The sequence below is a fragment of the Microtus ochrogaster genome, chromosome 6 (assembly GCF_000317375.1).
Source record: "Microtus ochrogaster isolate Prairie Vole_2 chromosome 6, MicOch1.0, whole genome shotgun sequence".
Lineage (NCBI taxonomy): Eukaryota > Metazoa > Chordata > Mammalia > Rodentia > Cricetidae > Microtus > Microtus ochrogaster.
This window is the reverse complement of record NC_022013.1, coordinates 22614627-22628086: the sequence shown is the minus strand read 5'-3', so window position 1 is coordinate 22628086 and position 13460 is coordinate 22614627. Positions and strand designations below refer to the sequence as shown.

Here is a 13460-nt window from a genome sequence, read left to right as displayed (position 1 = left end):
TCTCTCTCTCTCTCTCTCTCTCCCTTCCTCCCTCCCATGTTCCCTTTATAAGATGGCTATCTCAGTCATTTGATACAGCAACAGAAAACAGACTTGAGCACCAGTTTGCTTCCCTTCCCCACGCGCTCCTGGGGGAAGCTAGGGTCTGGGTTTTATATATCCTCTGCGCTCAGGGGCCTGACTACTGTTTGACATGCAGAAGATCCTCAGAAACTGCTTGTTGAGACCTTTTGATCTTACCCCCTGGCTCTCTGAATCTCTACCCTTTGGTCTCATCATCTCTAATCCCCTAGATACTTAGCCATAGTCCAGCCCTCCAGCCCTGCCTGAACTTGGCATTGCCTCCCTACTCCCTGCTGTTACTGTTCACCTCCTCTTCTTCCTCTTCCTCCTCTTCCTCCTCCTCCTCAACTTCCTCCTCTTCGTCTTCTTGAGACTGGGCCTCACTGGGCAGCCTTGACTGGCCTGGAACTCACTCTGGAGACCAGGCTGACCTGTGTTTTCTTCCTGCCTGCTGGGTTTACAGGCCTGGGCCACTACACCTCATTCCCTTTCCTCTTACTTAGTCATACAGCAGGACAGGCTGTATCTTCTGCCCCCAACCCAGAGGCTCTGGCTGCAGCAGCACTCTGAAGCCTTCAGCTTGTGGCAGACAGAGTTTTATAAAGCACTCGTGCCTAGAGAAATCTCTATGCCCTGGTAGAGAAAACAGGTAGCCTAGAGTTGGGAGGCCCTTTGTGGGATGTCAGCCCCCCGAGGTCACTCTCATGCTTAGGCCCTGTGTCTTTTTTCTCCTGTCTCCAGCTGTGGTTGTGACCTCAGGCCCATGTCTTTCAGAAGACTGCCCTACTCCCAACACCACACCCTCCTAAGCCAAGAGTTGGATTCAAAGCGCCCTTCTCAAGAGCACCCAGGTTGTAGAAGTCTTGTCTTCTAGGGCATAGGCCTGTGTCGGAGGACCCCTCAGAGCACAGGAAGGAAGACTAGAGGGCCCTGCCTGAGAGCACTGTCCTTCAAGCTGTTCCAGCTTTTTGATGTTGTGTGCTTTAAAAAAAAAGATATTCATTTTTAGCTTATGTGTATATGTGTTTTACCTACATCTATGCGTGTGTACCACATATGTTCTCGGTGCCATGGAGACCAGAAGAAGGGGCCAGATCCCCTAGAACAGGAGTCACAGACAGTTATGAGTTGTCATATAGGTAATGGGAACTGCAAGAGCAGTCAGTGCCCTTAACCGTTGAACCATCTCTCCAGTACCCCCCAGGGGGCATTTGTTCTTTTGACCCCTGAAGTTAGATGGTGCAGGTAGGATGATAATTGACCTGGTTCTCAACTTGATCCCCTGTGAATACCTTGCAGGACTTTGGGCCCCTTCAGTCTCCTTTCTGGGACTCAGTTTCCCCTTGTGTAAAATGAGAACTGAATTAGCACTGGCTATCTGCAGAGCTTCTTAGATGACTCAGTTGGCCAAAAAAGACAGTTCCTCTTCACAGTGGAAGTGGAATGCAGTGGGGGAAGGAACTCTTCCTCCATGACATGGAGAGGCAGAGCTGGGGGCAGGGAGGGGGGATTCGGAGACAGGAGAATGGCCCATGCCCTATGCCCTGTGCTTGAATATTAGTCTTAGGTGATAGGCACTGGGCGGGAGGGGGCAAGTTGGCACACAGCAGGTTGGGTAGGGGCATTTAGAGACCTGTCCCCTTGTGGTCCAAACCAGAGGACCTCACCATGTACCCAGGGCCAGCTTGTGAGGGGAACAGGAAGACGCACCGGCCCTAGTTTTCAGAGTGGGAGAAAGGGGTGGCAACAAGGACAGAGCGAGAGCAGGGGATTGGCAGCGGCTGTGGGCAGGGCCGGTCCGGACAAGGGCGGAGTCAACTTGTACACGTGAAAAACTCTGGCTGGGGCCGGGCTTTTGCCTTCCTCCTCCTCCTCCTCCTCTTCTTCCCCACCTTCCTGCACCCCTCCCTTCTCCCTCCTCCCGCAGCTCAGGTTGCAGCTTTTTTTTGGGGGGGGGGGATACCACTCACCTTTCGAGAGCCAGGAGAGTCAGGGTCCTGAGTAGGGACCCCGGCAGGGCGTGGGGCGCGGGGCAGGTCACCCAGCCTTGGCAGTGCGGCCGCGGCGGGCGCGAGCCGGCTCTCCGCGACCCGGACACGCGCTGAGACCGCGGCGGCTAGAGAGGGGCACCGCGCCGGGCAAGCTGAGCAAAGGTAAGCTGGGCAGCCCTTAAAGGGGCCGTCTGCCTTTGCGCTGGAGAGAGCGATTCGAGCAAAATTCCCTAGCTGTTGTGGGCGATTGGCGATAACTGGGCGCGCTTGTGTTTTGGGGGGGTGAAGGATGCCCTGGGAAAGCCACTCCCAAGTTCCAGGTGCTGAGGCAGAATGTGTGCCCGGCGGGGACTCTTGATCAGGGACTCACTTTGACCCCGAGCTCTGTCGGAAGCCTACAAAAGCAAAAGTTCCCACCCAGGCACAAGCCGGACGCTAAGTGCGTTCCTTATGGAAAGGACAAGGGTCAGGAATCCCGGCTAACGACAGGGCCCTGGAGTGTAGGGCCGGAATGCCTTGTTGAAGGGCTTTCTGGGCTTTAGTGAACTTTCCAGCCCCAGAGGCCGTGGGTGGTAGGCCAGAGACCTGGGGCAAACCGAGGACAGGTGAAGCACGCAGCTTCCAGCATTGGCTCCGTGGTGAATAAGGTCGCTAGAGAACGCGTCTCTTCTCTCTTGGGGAAGTCCAGAGAGGCAGTGACCCTCCCTCTTCATGAGCTAGGGACAGGGATGATAGAGTGTGGAAAAGGTGGGTGGATGTTTTGGGTTCAGAAGTCGTAGCTTGCTGTGTTTGGAGGACGCAAACCGGACTCTGAAAATGGGGTGACTCAGAGGCCCTGTTCCACCCTGTTGGGGGACTGGCCACTGGCTTCTGAATGCCTTGTGGTTTGTTTTTTGTTTTTTTCTGTACTGAGGGGTCAGCGCCCCTCTAGGCCCCAGTGGCCTCATTTATTTCTCCCGAAGCCTTTCACAGGAGCAGGGGTGGGTAGAATTGTAGGATAAAGGCTGTCCGCAGAACCTTTTGACTTTTCCATCCCAGCTCAGCCCACAACAAGCTTCCCCATCCTACCCTGCTGCAGTCTGTGGCCTGGGCCCTGTGGTTCACTACCAGCCGGCCCCCACCACATTAGATGTGAGATTCAGCATAGACACGTAGCACACAGTGAGGTGGGGGTGAGGGTGCTGGGAGAGCCAAATCCTTGTATCCTGGACAGCTCATGCTTTTATCATGCTTTGGGCCTGGGATATCATCTGGGATGTGGCTAACAGGCAACTGCGGTTGTGGGCTTGGTGTGCACGGTAAAAGACCCAGAGAGAGGTTTCCTTTGCCCCAGCCAAGCTCCTGTCTCCCTCCAGTCCCTGCTGTGTGCCAAGCAAGGTGTCACAATAATCTCATGATATTTCATGATTGCTGTTATCACCATTTCACTAGCCAGGGAACAGACCCTGGGGGATGAATGCTCCCAAGGGGATGTAGAGGTGTGATCTGTCTCCTTCTAGCTGATCCCAAGCCTGCTCTCAACCCTGCTCCACCTGGGCAGGACCCACCCTGTGCTGGAATCCTCAGAAAGGGTGATTGGGGTAGTTCTCTCAGTGATCGGGCTCCCCTGTCCTGTGCCAGGCAGAACCAAGCTTTACTAGAGGGACAAGATCTGAGAAGCAAATCAGTTCCTAGTCTGGGATTGTGCACAGAGGGGCTCCCTGCCCTAGGATCTAGAAGGAATGGGGCTGTGTTTCCCTACAGACTGTGTGTTCTCTGCTAGTTACTCCATCCTGCTCCCAGAGCCTGCCTGATGTGTGTCTTCTGGGTCTAGCCTCCCCTTCATCCCTCCTCCTCCTCTGATTCCTCCTTTCCTGAGTTTGGGACCTGGAGGGGAAGAAGGATGGCCACACCTAAGCCATTTTTGGGCCCCGTGCCTCCCAGCCTGAACTTCCTCAGTGTCCTGTGTGAAGAGGGGCTTCTGATAAGGAGGCTATTATGTGAGTGGTGTAAGATAACACATGGAAGCCCCTGTGGTAAGAATTGGGAAAGTCAGTCTCTCGGCGATGCCCTGGGGCTGAGTCTGGACTGAAGGTTTGTCCCTTTAGGTTGGAGAGGAGGGTTCTCTATAAGAGAGGGGGGGAGAGGAATGGAAGCATGCCAGGAAGGGCCAGCGCTCTTGGCTAGGCCCTGTCAGTCAGGTAGCCATGGAGCTGCGGGACTTCAGCCTTTTAGCAGGTCCCTGCTCTGCTCCGCTGTCCACGAGGGCCTGGCTGGCTGGGTTCCAGACCTACCTGCTTAACTTCACTCCTCTGAGAATCAGTCACGTTTCTCTCCCTGGGCTTTGTGTCCCCCAATAACCCTTTCTCTCTCCTTCCCTGGACCCTTCACCTTCGCTCTCTGGGTACTGGCTGCTGAGTAGGCATTTCCCCCGTCTCAGAGGGTAGGAACACGCCAAGGTTAGCCCTGGTTCCTACAGCGGCATGTGCTTATGAGTGCACATGAGCACGTGCGCGCATACACACACACACACTGCAGCTCCCAGGTGGCCAGAGGCCCAGAATCACTATAGGGCTGGTGGTCAGGCCTGAGCTAGCCTGTGGCACAGCAGGAGGGAGAAGGAGGGAGAAAGTGTGTGCTTTTCTGCCTAACCTACTGCCTGCAGGAAGTATCTGCCCCCAATGCTCCCAAGGCCCTGTCAGCTGAGGAGGTGGGTTTGGGAGGCAGGTCAGGGTCACACAGTTGCCCGACAGCAAGCAGGACCCTGGTAAGTCAGGACACTCTGCCGTGGAAGACATTGTCCCAAACTTTGGAAGGGACCATGGTGATACATACTCTCTTCCTGCGTATGTACACCTTGGATATACTGAATTCCCCTTTTGAGGAGGGGTCTTTCTACAAACCCCTGGCTGTCCTCAGACTCACTATGTCAACCAGGCTGGATTTGAACTCACAGAGATCGGCCTGCCTTTGCCACCCAGCCTGCCTTTGCCACTCAAATGGTGGAACTAAAGGCATATGGCACCATGCTAAGCTGACCCTTCTTTAACAAAAAACAAAAAAGCCCACTGTGTGTAGACCAGAGACTGATGTCAGGTGTCTGCACCACCACCCTTTTTTTTTTTTTTTTTAAATCAGAGTCTCTTGCTGAGCCTGGAGCTCACCCTCTGGTCAGGCTGACTGGCCCGCCACCTGTCCTTATATTCGCCTGTTTCTGCTGCCTGATGATGGGATTTTAAGCCTACTCCACTGTGTCTGGCTTTTCCATAGATCCCAGAGATTTGAACTCATGTCCTCCCTCTCGCCGCCATTAGCTGGTATTCCCTGGAAACAGGTGAAGCAGAAAGAATGGCCCAGAAGATGCGGGTTGACTTGTTCGCTCATCATTTACATGTGTGTGTCTCCTGCTGGCCGCTGGCGCAGGCTGATGCTTAGTATAAAATCCGCCCCTACACTCAATGACTTTGGGCGAGCAATCTGCTCCCCGCTAGCCTCAGCCTCCCGGCTTTGCAGTGGTTCCTGTGGCTATGAGGATTGCAGTGACGTCATGTCTTCCCTGGGCCTCAGCCTGGTGCCTTTCCCGTCGTCATTATTGAGGGGTGGTGGTGAACGGGGTTTCTGGCCCTGCACCTGAATCTCCTCTAAAGGAAATCCTGAGAGCGCTGCTGATTTCTGCCTACACACGTTATATAGCTCCCTCTTGTGTCTGGGGAGTCCCTTCAGGAACCAAGCCTTACTTTCCTCTGGTGACAGCCATCCAGCCAAGGAAACTCTTGCAGTGTGGACAGACCTAGGGGACATAGCTGTCCTTTCCATGTGCTGGTGGGATTCATTGCCAGGAGGCAGGTGTGTGGCTGGAGGGCAGGGTCTCCAGACTAGCTACGGCCAGCCAGGAGGTCACAGAGCCTTCCCCTGATTGAACTGTTGCATTTGAGCTGGGTGGCATTTTCTGAGCTGATTCTCTAATGCGGCTTCATCACCAAGCCAGGCAGGCAGAGTGTGCTGTTGGCTTCCTTGACAGTGGTACCCAGTAGCTGTGGGGAGCAGAAAGGACATTGAGCTCCATGTCACAAACTCACTTCTGGTCTCAGCTCTGCTCTGTCATTCTCAAGAACCTTGGACAGAAAACTGGCTTGCTTGAGACATAGAAACACAGGCCACAGATTCCTATGCCCCGTCAAGCCCCATCTTATGCCACCATCTTTTGCTGGTGAGACCTCAGCAGGGTCTTAGCCTTGTGACCCTCCAAATTCTACAGCCCAGAAACTTCTTTCCACTGAGTTTGGGTTCCTAGTCTTTGCCATGGTTCAGAGAGGCAAGGAAGCTCCAGGAGCCTCCTCCTCCAGTCAGGTAGGAGGAGAAAAGTATGAGCAAGGAAGTAGATGCAGGATTCAAATATTGTATATATTGGATACTCAAAGGCAGGGGCTGTAAGGTACGGGCCCTTTTCAGATCTCGCCTACTATGAAATAAGAATAGTTTTATTTGTTTGTTTGTTTATTGAGCCAGTGTCTTATGTGTTCCCATGCTAGCCTGGAACTCGCTATATAGCTGAGGGCAACTTGAAATTCTAATCCTCATTTCTCTTGGCATATGCAACTTCTATAGTTTATGTAGTACTAGGATTGATCCCAGGGCCTCAAGCATGCCAGAACTTTGCCCAATGAACTTTATCTGTAGGCCTGATTTGACTTTTCAAGACAATGTCTTGCTATATAGCCCTGGCTGGCCTGGGACTTGTAGACCAGGCTGGCCTCCAACTTGTGACAATCTTCCTATTTCTCACTCACGAGTATTAGAATTATAGCCATGCTCCAGGCCTAAGAGATGTTCTTAGGTTTTTTTTTTTTCTTTTTTTTTTTTTTTTTTTGAGTGGTTGGGAAAAACTCAAAAGAATGTTTTATGGCACTTAAATTTGTAAAATTGAGATCTTAGTGTCCTTAAAACTTTCCTAAAATGCAAGACACAATCATCCTTCACAAGGGTGGCATTGCATGACCGCAGCAGGGAACAGAACCCAGGAACCGGGGAAGACTGGCTGGCTGTCTTTTTACCGGAAAAGCTTTCTGACCCTCGCTCAAAGTAATCATGCTATTCCCTGGGCCTTGCACTAAATTGCTCTGGAATCTCAAGCTAAAAATACTCTTTATTTACAAAGAGGTATGGCTGTTTCCTTGCTAGGTAAGGGGTAAGTGTTCAGTATGGGAATGGTAGAAGGCACAGTTGAGGGGCAGTGAAAACCACCCAGGCGACCACTCATGGCATGGGGACCAACTGCCCGTTCTCCACCTGCTGCAATGGTGTTTGTATATGCAGGTGGCTAGGCGCATCTGTACCCTGACACGCAGCTTCCCTGGGTTGTACACAGCTGCCCTTTTTACTTGAAAATGCCTCTTAGACTGGACTCATGGGAAACATTGGGCCAGAGGTTCCTGGTAGATAGTTGGCCCTTGCATGCCGAGGCCCAGGGTTGAGGGGGCCTGGAGCTGTGGGTCTGAGAGTCACCATCACGGGGGTTGTGGTTTCCACCCCGGGAGAGGATGAGATCACCCAGGAAATCTACTGTAGAGGGGAAGAGCAAAGGGCCAAAGAGGGAACTTGGGGTGTACTGTCATTCAGGGACAGGTGAGGAAGTGTGTTCACTAGATATGAGGGTGGGAGGGAAGCAGGGGGAGGGGAAGAAATGGAGGGGACCCGGGAGTTGAGCTGTTATTGAGACCAAGCAGCACAAAGCATGGGAGAGAGGGCCTGGAGCTAAACATGAGCTTGTGAGCCCAGGAAGCGGAAGGGAGCCCTCGAGGGGCCTGTGACCTGGCTGGTGAGTGACACTGACAGGGATATTTAGGGAACCATGGAACAGCCAGGGCCACCCAGAGGCTCTCTAGAGGAGGCATGGGGGAACCCAGGTCAGGGTGGTCACCTGGGACAGTCCCAAGGAGAGCCTGGGCCAGTCAGTGAGCCTGGCAGTGGTTGTGGGAGTGGCCAAGCACTCTGATGGGAACAGGGGGCATTAGAAGAGAGTGACCCATCAAAATGTGCCTAGGGGTTAGTGTGGACCAGGCTGGTTGGGGTGGAAAACAAACAGGACCATGGCTAAAGACGCCAGGAAATTCCCTTATATACTCACTCCCGGCTTCTAGGACTCCGAGGTCCCCTGGGACACTAGCGTTCAAAGGCCCCTGCAGTTCTGCGCTAAAGTTAGGCACGGAGACAAAAACGTGAGACACTGCGGTGGTGGTGGCGCACGCCTTTAATCCCAGCACTCGGGAGGCAGAGGCAGGCGGATCTCTGTGAGTTCGAGGCCAGCCTGGTCTACAAGAGCTAGTTCCAGGACAGGAACCAAAAGCTGTGGGGAAACCCTGTCTCGAAAACTCAAAAAAACAAAAAAACAAAAAAAAACCTTGTCTCGAAAAACAAAACAAAAACATGAGACACCATGAGCTACCAGGGAAAACCAAAGGGGCCGGAACTCGATGTCCTGTGTTTCTGCTGTTTGTTCCGAAGGTGTCAGTGGCAGTGTCTGCAGATGTAGAAGGAGGGAAAACAGCTGTGCCTTTAGGGCTTAAGGAAAACCTCAGATAATTAGAAAATACACACTGATTTTGAATTGTCTAATAAGAATTACACATGTTTTGAGGACGCGTTGTGATGTGATGTTGCATGTAGCCGTTGCCTAGTGATTAAATCTGGGTATAACCGTTACTCAGCGGGGGGAATGCTCTGAGTCTTTCCTAGCCAGTTCTAGTCTCCATCCTGTGCGCAGCAGCAGGATTTACGCGCCCTGCCCCGACTCTGCCCCGCTGGCTCCTCTTCTCCTGCCGTCTCTCTGCCCCAGCCCCAGGACCCACCATTCTGCTGTCCTTTTCCATAACAGCAGCTTTCTGTGTGTCTCCATGTCTTGTCTTATCCACTTGGCTCGCCCGTGGCCTAACTGGCAAGATTTCCTTCTTAACGGTTAAATAGCATTTCCGATTTTAAAATCCACGCACGTGCCCTGGGCACTTGACTGTCGTATGTCGTGGGCGCTGAGGATAACACTGCAGGGAAGTGGCTCCTCAGACAGCTTTCCCTTCCCTTGGGTATACACCTCGCAGCAGGATTGCGGGGTCACAGATTTGAGGGACGTCTGAGGGAGGCCCTTTAAGGTGGAGGGCCAGGAGGAGCAGGAGAGGACTAAGAGAGCTCTGAGTGGGAGCAGAGGGGATGGGAGATGGAGGCTGGGCCTGTCCTGTCCCTGCTCCCGGCTGTGGCGTGGTCACGTACTGACTGCTTCTCAGGGAAGTGGCACTTTAGTTGAGTTTGGGAGTGGTTTTGCCGAGAGAAAGATTGAGGAAGGCCCTGTCAGCCCCTATAGATGGTTTGTTCTGTCTACCAGGCCCAGAGCTGTCAGAGGAGAGAAGGCAGCTTGTCCTAACTCATTGCCAGGAAACCTAGAACCTCCTTGAAAATTACAGGCAGACCTTAACTGAGTACCATTCCTCCTTCAAAAGAGAAAACTATTAGATTCTGTATGTGCAGAGGTCCCTGCGCTCCAAGAAGCCAGAGGGTAAAGAGGGACATCAGGAGGGCTGAGGTGACCACATGGAAGGCTAGAAGTGGGGTTGGAGCCAGGGCTGTGCCTAGCAGAGCACTTGCCTTGTGAGTCTCTGGTATAATCTGCCTGCAAGAGATGGGAGGCTAAGACGAGGCCCCATCCCACAGCCCTGGAAGCAGCCAGATGCATTTGGTTCTTTTCACTGTCCGCCCTCATTGGAACACCTCCAGATCCGACTCTGTGTGACTTCCCGTGAGAATTTCTACTGGCCAGGAAGCTGTCCCTTCTGCCCATCCTCCCATCCCCACAGCCATAGATGCAGACGAGGAGGGCTAGGGCATAATGCAAGCCTTGAGCCCAGCCTTTGCGTGTTCACGGATGACTCTGGGCAGACCATGATCGTGAGGGAGTGGTGAGTTAGACCCGGCCCTTGTCTGTGCACAGACAAGCAAGGGAAGTGAAGGATCAGACAGCTCCTGGGCCGAGTCAGGTGCTCTGTCTGCCAGGTGTGCCAGAATGATATGGTAGGGACCCCAAAGTCCCAGGCTGGAGGAGATATCACTGGGGAGAGAGGTCACAGTTGACGTGGGTCTGGAGGGTCAGTAGCTCGCTCTCCTCTGGTCCCTGGTCCACCTGCCACTGCAATCCAGTTCCCTTTCTAGCCGCAGAGAGCCCAGGAAGAGTGTCCAGTGTTGGGGAGCTGTACAGCTTATTCTAGGGTACCCAAGGAGAGAGCAGGCCAGGCTAGCCCTCCTGTGACCCTACCAAGGGGATGATAAGCCTAGAAACAGGTCTCTGGCTGCCCGAAAGAGGTAGTAGGAAGGACAGCAGTCCCTGACTGCATGTAGCAGTGGGTCCTGGAGCTCACATTTGACCAAGGTACCATCTTTGTCCTTGAGGAGTCTAGTGTTTGTGTGTATCTAGGAAGAAAGGCATTTTAAGCACTGTGACTTGGAGCTCAGTGGGCTTCTCACTCCCTTGTTTATTCCTTCTGAGGAGCTGCTGAGTCCAGGCACTGCTGTGTATAATGGAAACACTGAGTGAGGAAGGCCCCATACCTGTCCTGACCAGCATCAGGTGTGGTTCTGAGTATATGCAGGCTGCTCGGGTGACAGCAAGAGAAAGCCTCTCGTTTCCCCTGGAGGAAGGAGGTGTGCTCATATATAGCTTCCTCAGGAGGTCGGGAATGAGGAAGAGCATTCCAGAAGGGTGTATGCAGAGCAGTGGGGTTTGAGTGTGGCAAGGACCGTCAACCCTTGGAAGGGTTGGGAGCTGTTGAGAAGAGAAGAGGGCTGGATGTGGTGGCGCACACCTTTGATCTCGTACATGGGACACAGAGGAAGGAGGACCTCTGTGAGTTCAATGCCAGCCTGGTCTACATAGTGGGCTCCAGGACTGCAATAGAGAGACCCTGTCTCTAAAACAGCACCAAAAGAAAAAGAGGGGGAGGAGACAAGAAATCCAGGCACCAGAGTCCTGTGTGCCAGACCCTGGAGTTTGTGCTTCCTGTGAAGGCTCTGCACACTTGAGGGATGTCTAGCATGTCAGGGCATCATGTTGGAAGCGTGCCAAGGTGGAGCATAGGTGCCCATCATAGTAGGATCAGGAGGCAAGACTAAGTAAGACACAGGGTACCTTCTGGCTTGCACTGCCAGTATGTGTACGTTCTTAGACACAGATGGAGAACTTTGGCGATTAGGGCTCATGGCATGTGGCTCTCACCATAGGATCCTTCTGGTCAGAATGAGACACTGCCCACATTTGATCACTGAGCTACATCCCAGCACCAAAGCCAGACGAAAGACACTGCAGGGCCCAGAGCCCAACACTTAGCCTCCAGAGCCGGCTTCCTCTAGGCTTTGCCCAGCTTGATTCCAGAAGGCCTTCTCCTGTTTCCTGCATTCCAGAATCTGTAGGAATGTTCTTTGAGTTCAGTCACTGTCCACAGCATCTGTTCCTTGGCACAGTGACCGCAGGCCTGTCTGTCCTCCTCAGCTCTGGCCACCCTGAAGGATCCAGACCCACGGCTTTTCTCATCCAGCTGGGACAGGGTGTCAGTGAAGCAAGTTCCGGCTGCTGCTCTTGCCCCAGGCAGCAGGGGCAACCAGCTTCCCTGTGCCTCATCATCTCGCAGGGCCTGGTGGCTGGAGGAGGATGATGGGATCCGCCAGCTCCCTCAAGTACAGCTTTCCCTGCAGGTGAATGCCTTTGAGTCCCTGCTTATGACATCTGCAAACTTGGTCAGCTGTTGCCTCTGGTTCTTTGAAATTTCCCCAAGGCACCCAGTGGCTGGGTGCCTGAGATAAGGACAGGGCAGGGGAGCAGAGGGTGTCAGGAAGTCCCCAGTTGTTGGTCTGTCTTTGGGAATGAGGGTCAGACCCTCTTGGGCTTTAGGAAGGGGGTAGCCCCTCGTTATATCTTTCAGCCTCTGGCCGTAGGCCCAGAAACTGACTCCAGAACAAAGCCTCACCCTCCCAGTGAGTGGTGCCCCAAACAGAGTAGGTGTCCATGCGTGCCTACTGTCTGGTGCCAGCAAAGCCTCACCCCCAATTCCCCAAACAGAGCAGGTGTCCACGCGTGCCTACTGTCCCGTGCCAGCAAAGCACAAGAACCACCGTGCCTTGGTGTGGGACAAGTAGTAAGTCAGGCCCCATTGGAAGCAGGGCACCCAGCTGCCCTGGGTTGGGGTTGACAAAACTGAAGACCCTCAAGAGACCCAGAGTACATGTGCAAAGCTCGCTGGAGGCAGAGCCCATGGAGCAGGGCTGGTGAGACAGGAGGCCAGTCAGGAGGGCCCAGATCCTGACAGAGCTTGGTGCAGGCTGGGTATCGGCAGTCCTGTCTAGGTGGGAGGCTCCAGAGAGCATGGAAGGAGTTCACTGAGCTCAGGGCTGGCCTCTGAAGTTAAGAAGTCATGCTCATCCCTACCCTGAGCTTCTTCCTAGTGCCTGTCTGTTCTGCCAACCTCCTCAGCCTCCATGTTCTCCTGGCCAGGGTCCCAAGCTCAGCACAGGGATAGGAGATACCTGAGGTTGCCCTGGGCTAGGGGACAGCAGGTTAAGTGTACCCTCCATCTGGACCATGGGCCCCTGTAGCTGGCCTGAGCAACTCTGTGGTGCTTGCTGCCTCCTAAGAGGAGCGTTAGGACCACTCCCTTGCTTTGCACTGGCCCTGCCATGTGTGACCTGCAGAGCTGTCTGAGAGGGGGATTTCAGCATCCACTCTTCCAGGGTACAGAACTGCTTGGCCCCAGTGCCTGTTCTCTTCCCTGCTGGCATCTGGGCCACTGGGGAGACAGTGGACGGGGCTGTGTGGTTAGGTTGCAGTTGCACGGAGAGCCAGAGCCACAGTGGGCTGTGCTGATGCTACCCGAGGTCATCTGATACCAAAACCTTACCGCTCCATCCAACTCCTGATCTTTCCACACAAACCTACCTTCCCAGTCTCTCCCTGCCCCACCACCGACTGCTCAGCGCCCTGACTGCTCAGCCTCATGTCCTTGACTGCTTTCTCACCCCACATAAAACCTACCCTCCAGCCACTGCTTCCCTCCTCCACGGCTGCCATGAGGGGCCCAGTCCTTTGTCTCTCACTTGGGTCTCTACTGGAGCTGCCTGACAGGGCTGCTTGCCTACGTACGGTCTGTTATTAGCATAGCATCTGGAGGGAGTCCATTCAAACACGGATGGGATCTTGCCACTCCTCTGTTCGCACCCTCCGGTACACCTAGATTCCCAACACAGCAGCTGCTCTGCATTCCCTGGACTGCATAGGACTGCTCAAAAGGCTAGTGCTCAGGTCTGCCTCAGGACCTTTGCACCTGCCCCACCCCCGCCCCTGCTAACCTGCTCCCCCCAGTCCTTGCTGACCTGCTCCCCCCAGTCCCTGCTGAC

At 53.9% G+C, this 13460-nt stretch overlaps 1 protein-coding gene and 1 long non-coding RNA gene across 2 annotated transcripts in view; one reads left to right on the top strand and one right to left on the bottom strand.

Moving 5' to 3' along the window:
* The window catches only part of LOC113456203, a 52679-nt gene extending 50575 nt beyond the window's left edge, over positions 1–2104 (bottom strand). Inside the window, exon 1 of the long non-coding RNA XR_003377059.1 lies at positions 2034–2104. This is a non-coding gene — a long non-coding RNA (uncharacterized LOC113456203). The remainder of the gene's footprint in view (positions 1–2033) is intronic.
* The window catches only part of Cdk18 (cyclin dependent kinase 18), a 27506-nt gene continuing 16025 nt past the window's right edge, over positions 1980–13460 (top strand). The window contains exon 1 of the mRNA XM_005348337.3: positions 1980–2216. The gene's annotated coding sequence lies outside the window, so the exon portion shown is untranslated. The remainder of the gene's footprint in view (positions 2217–13460) is intronic.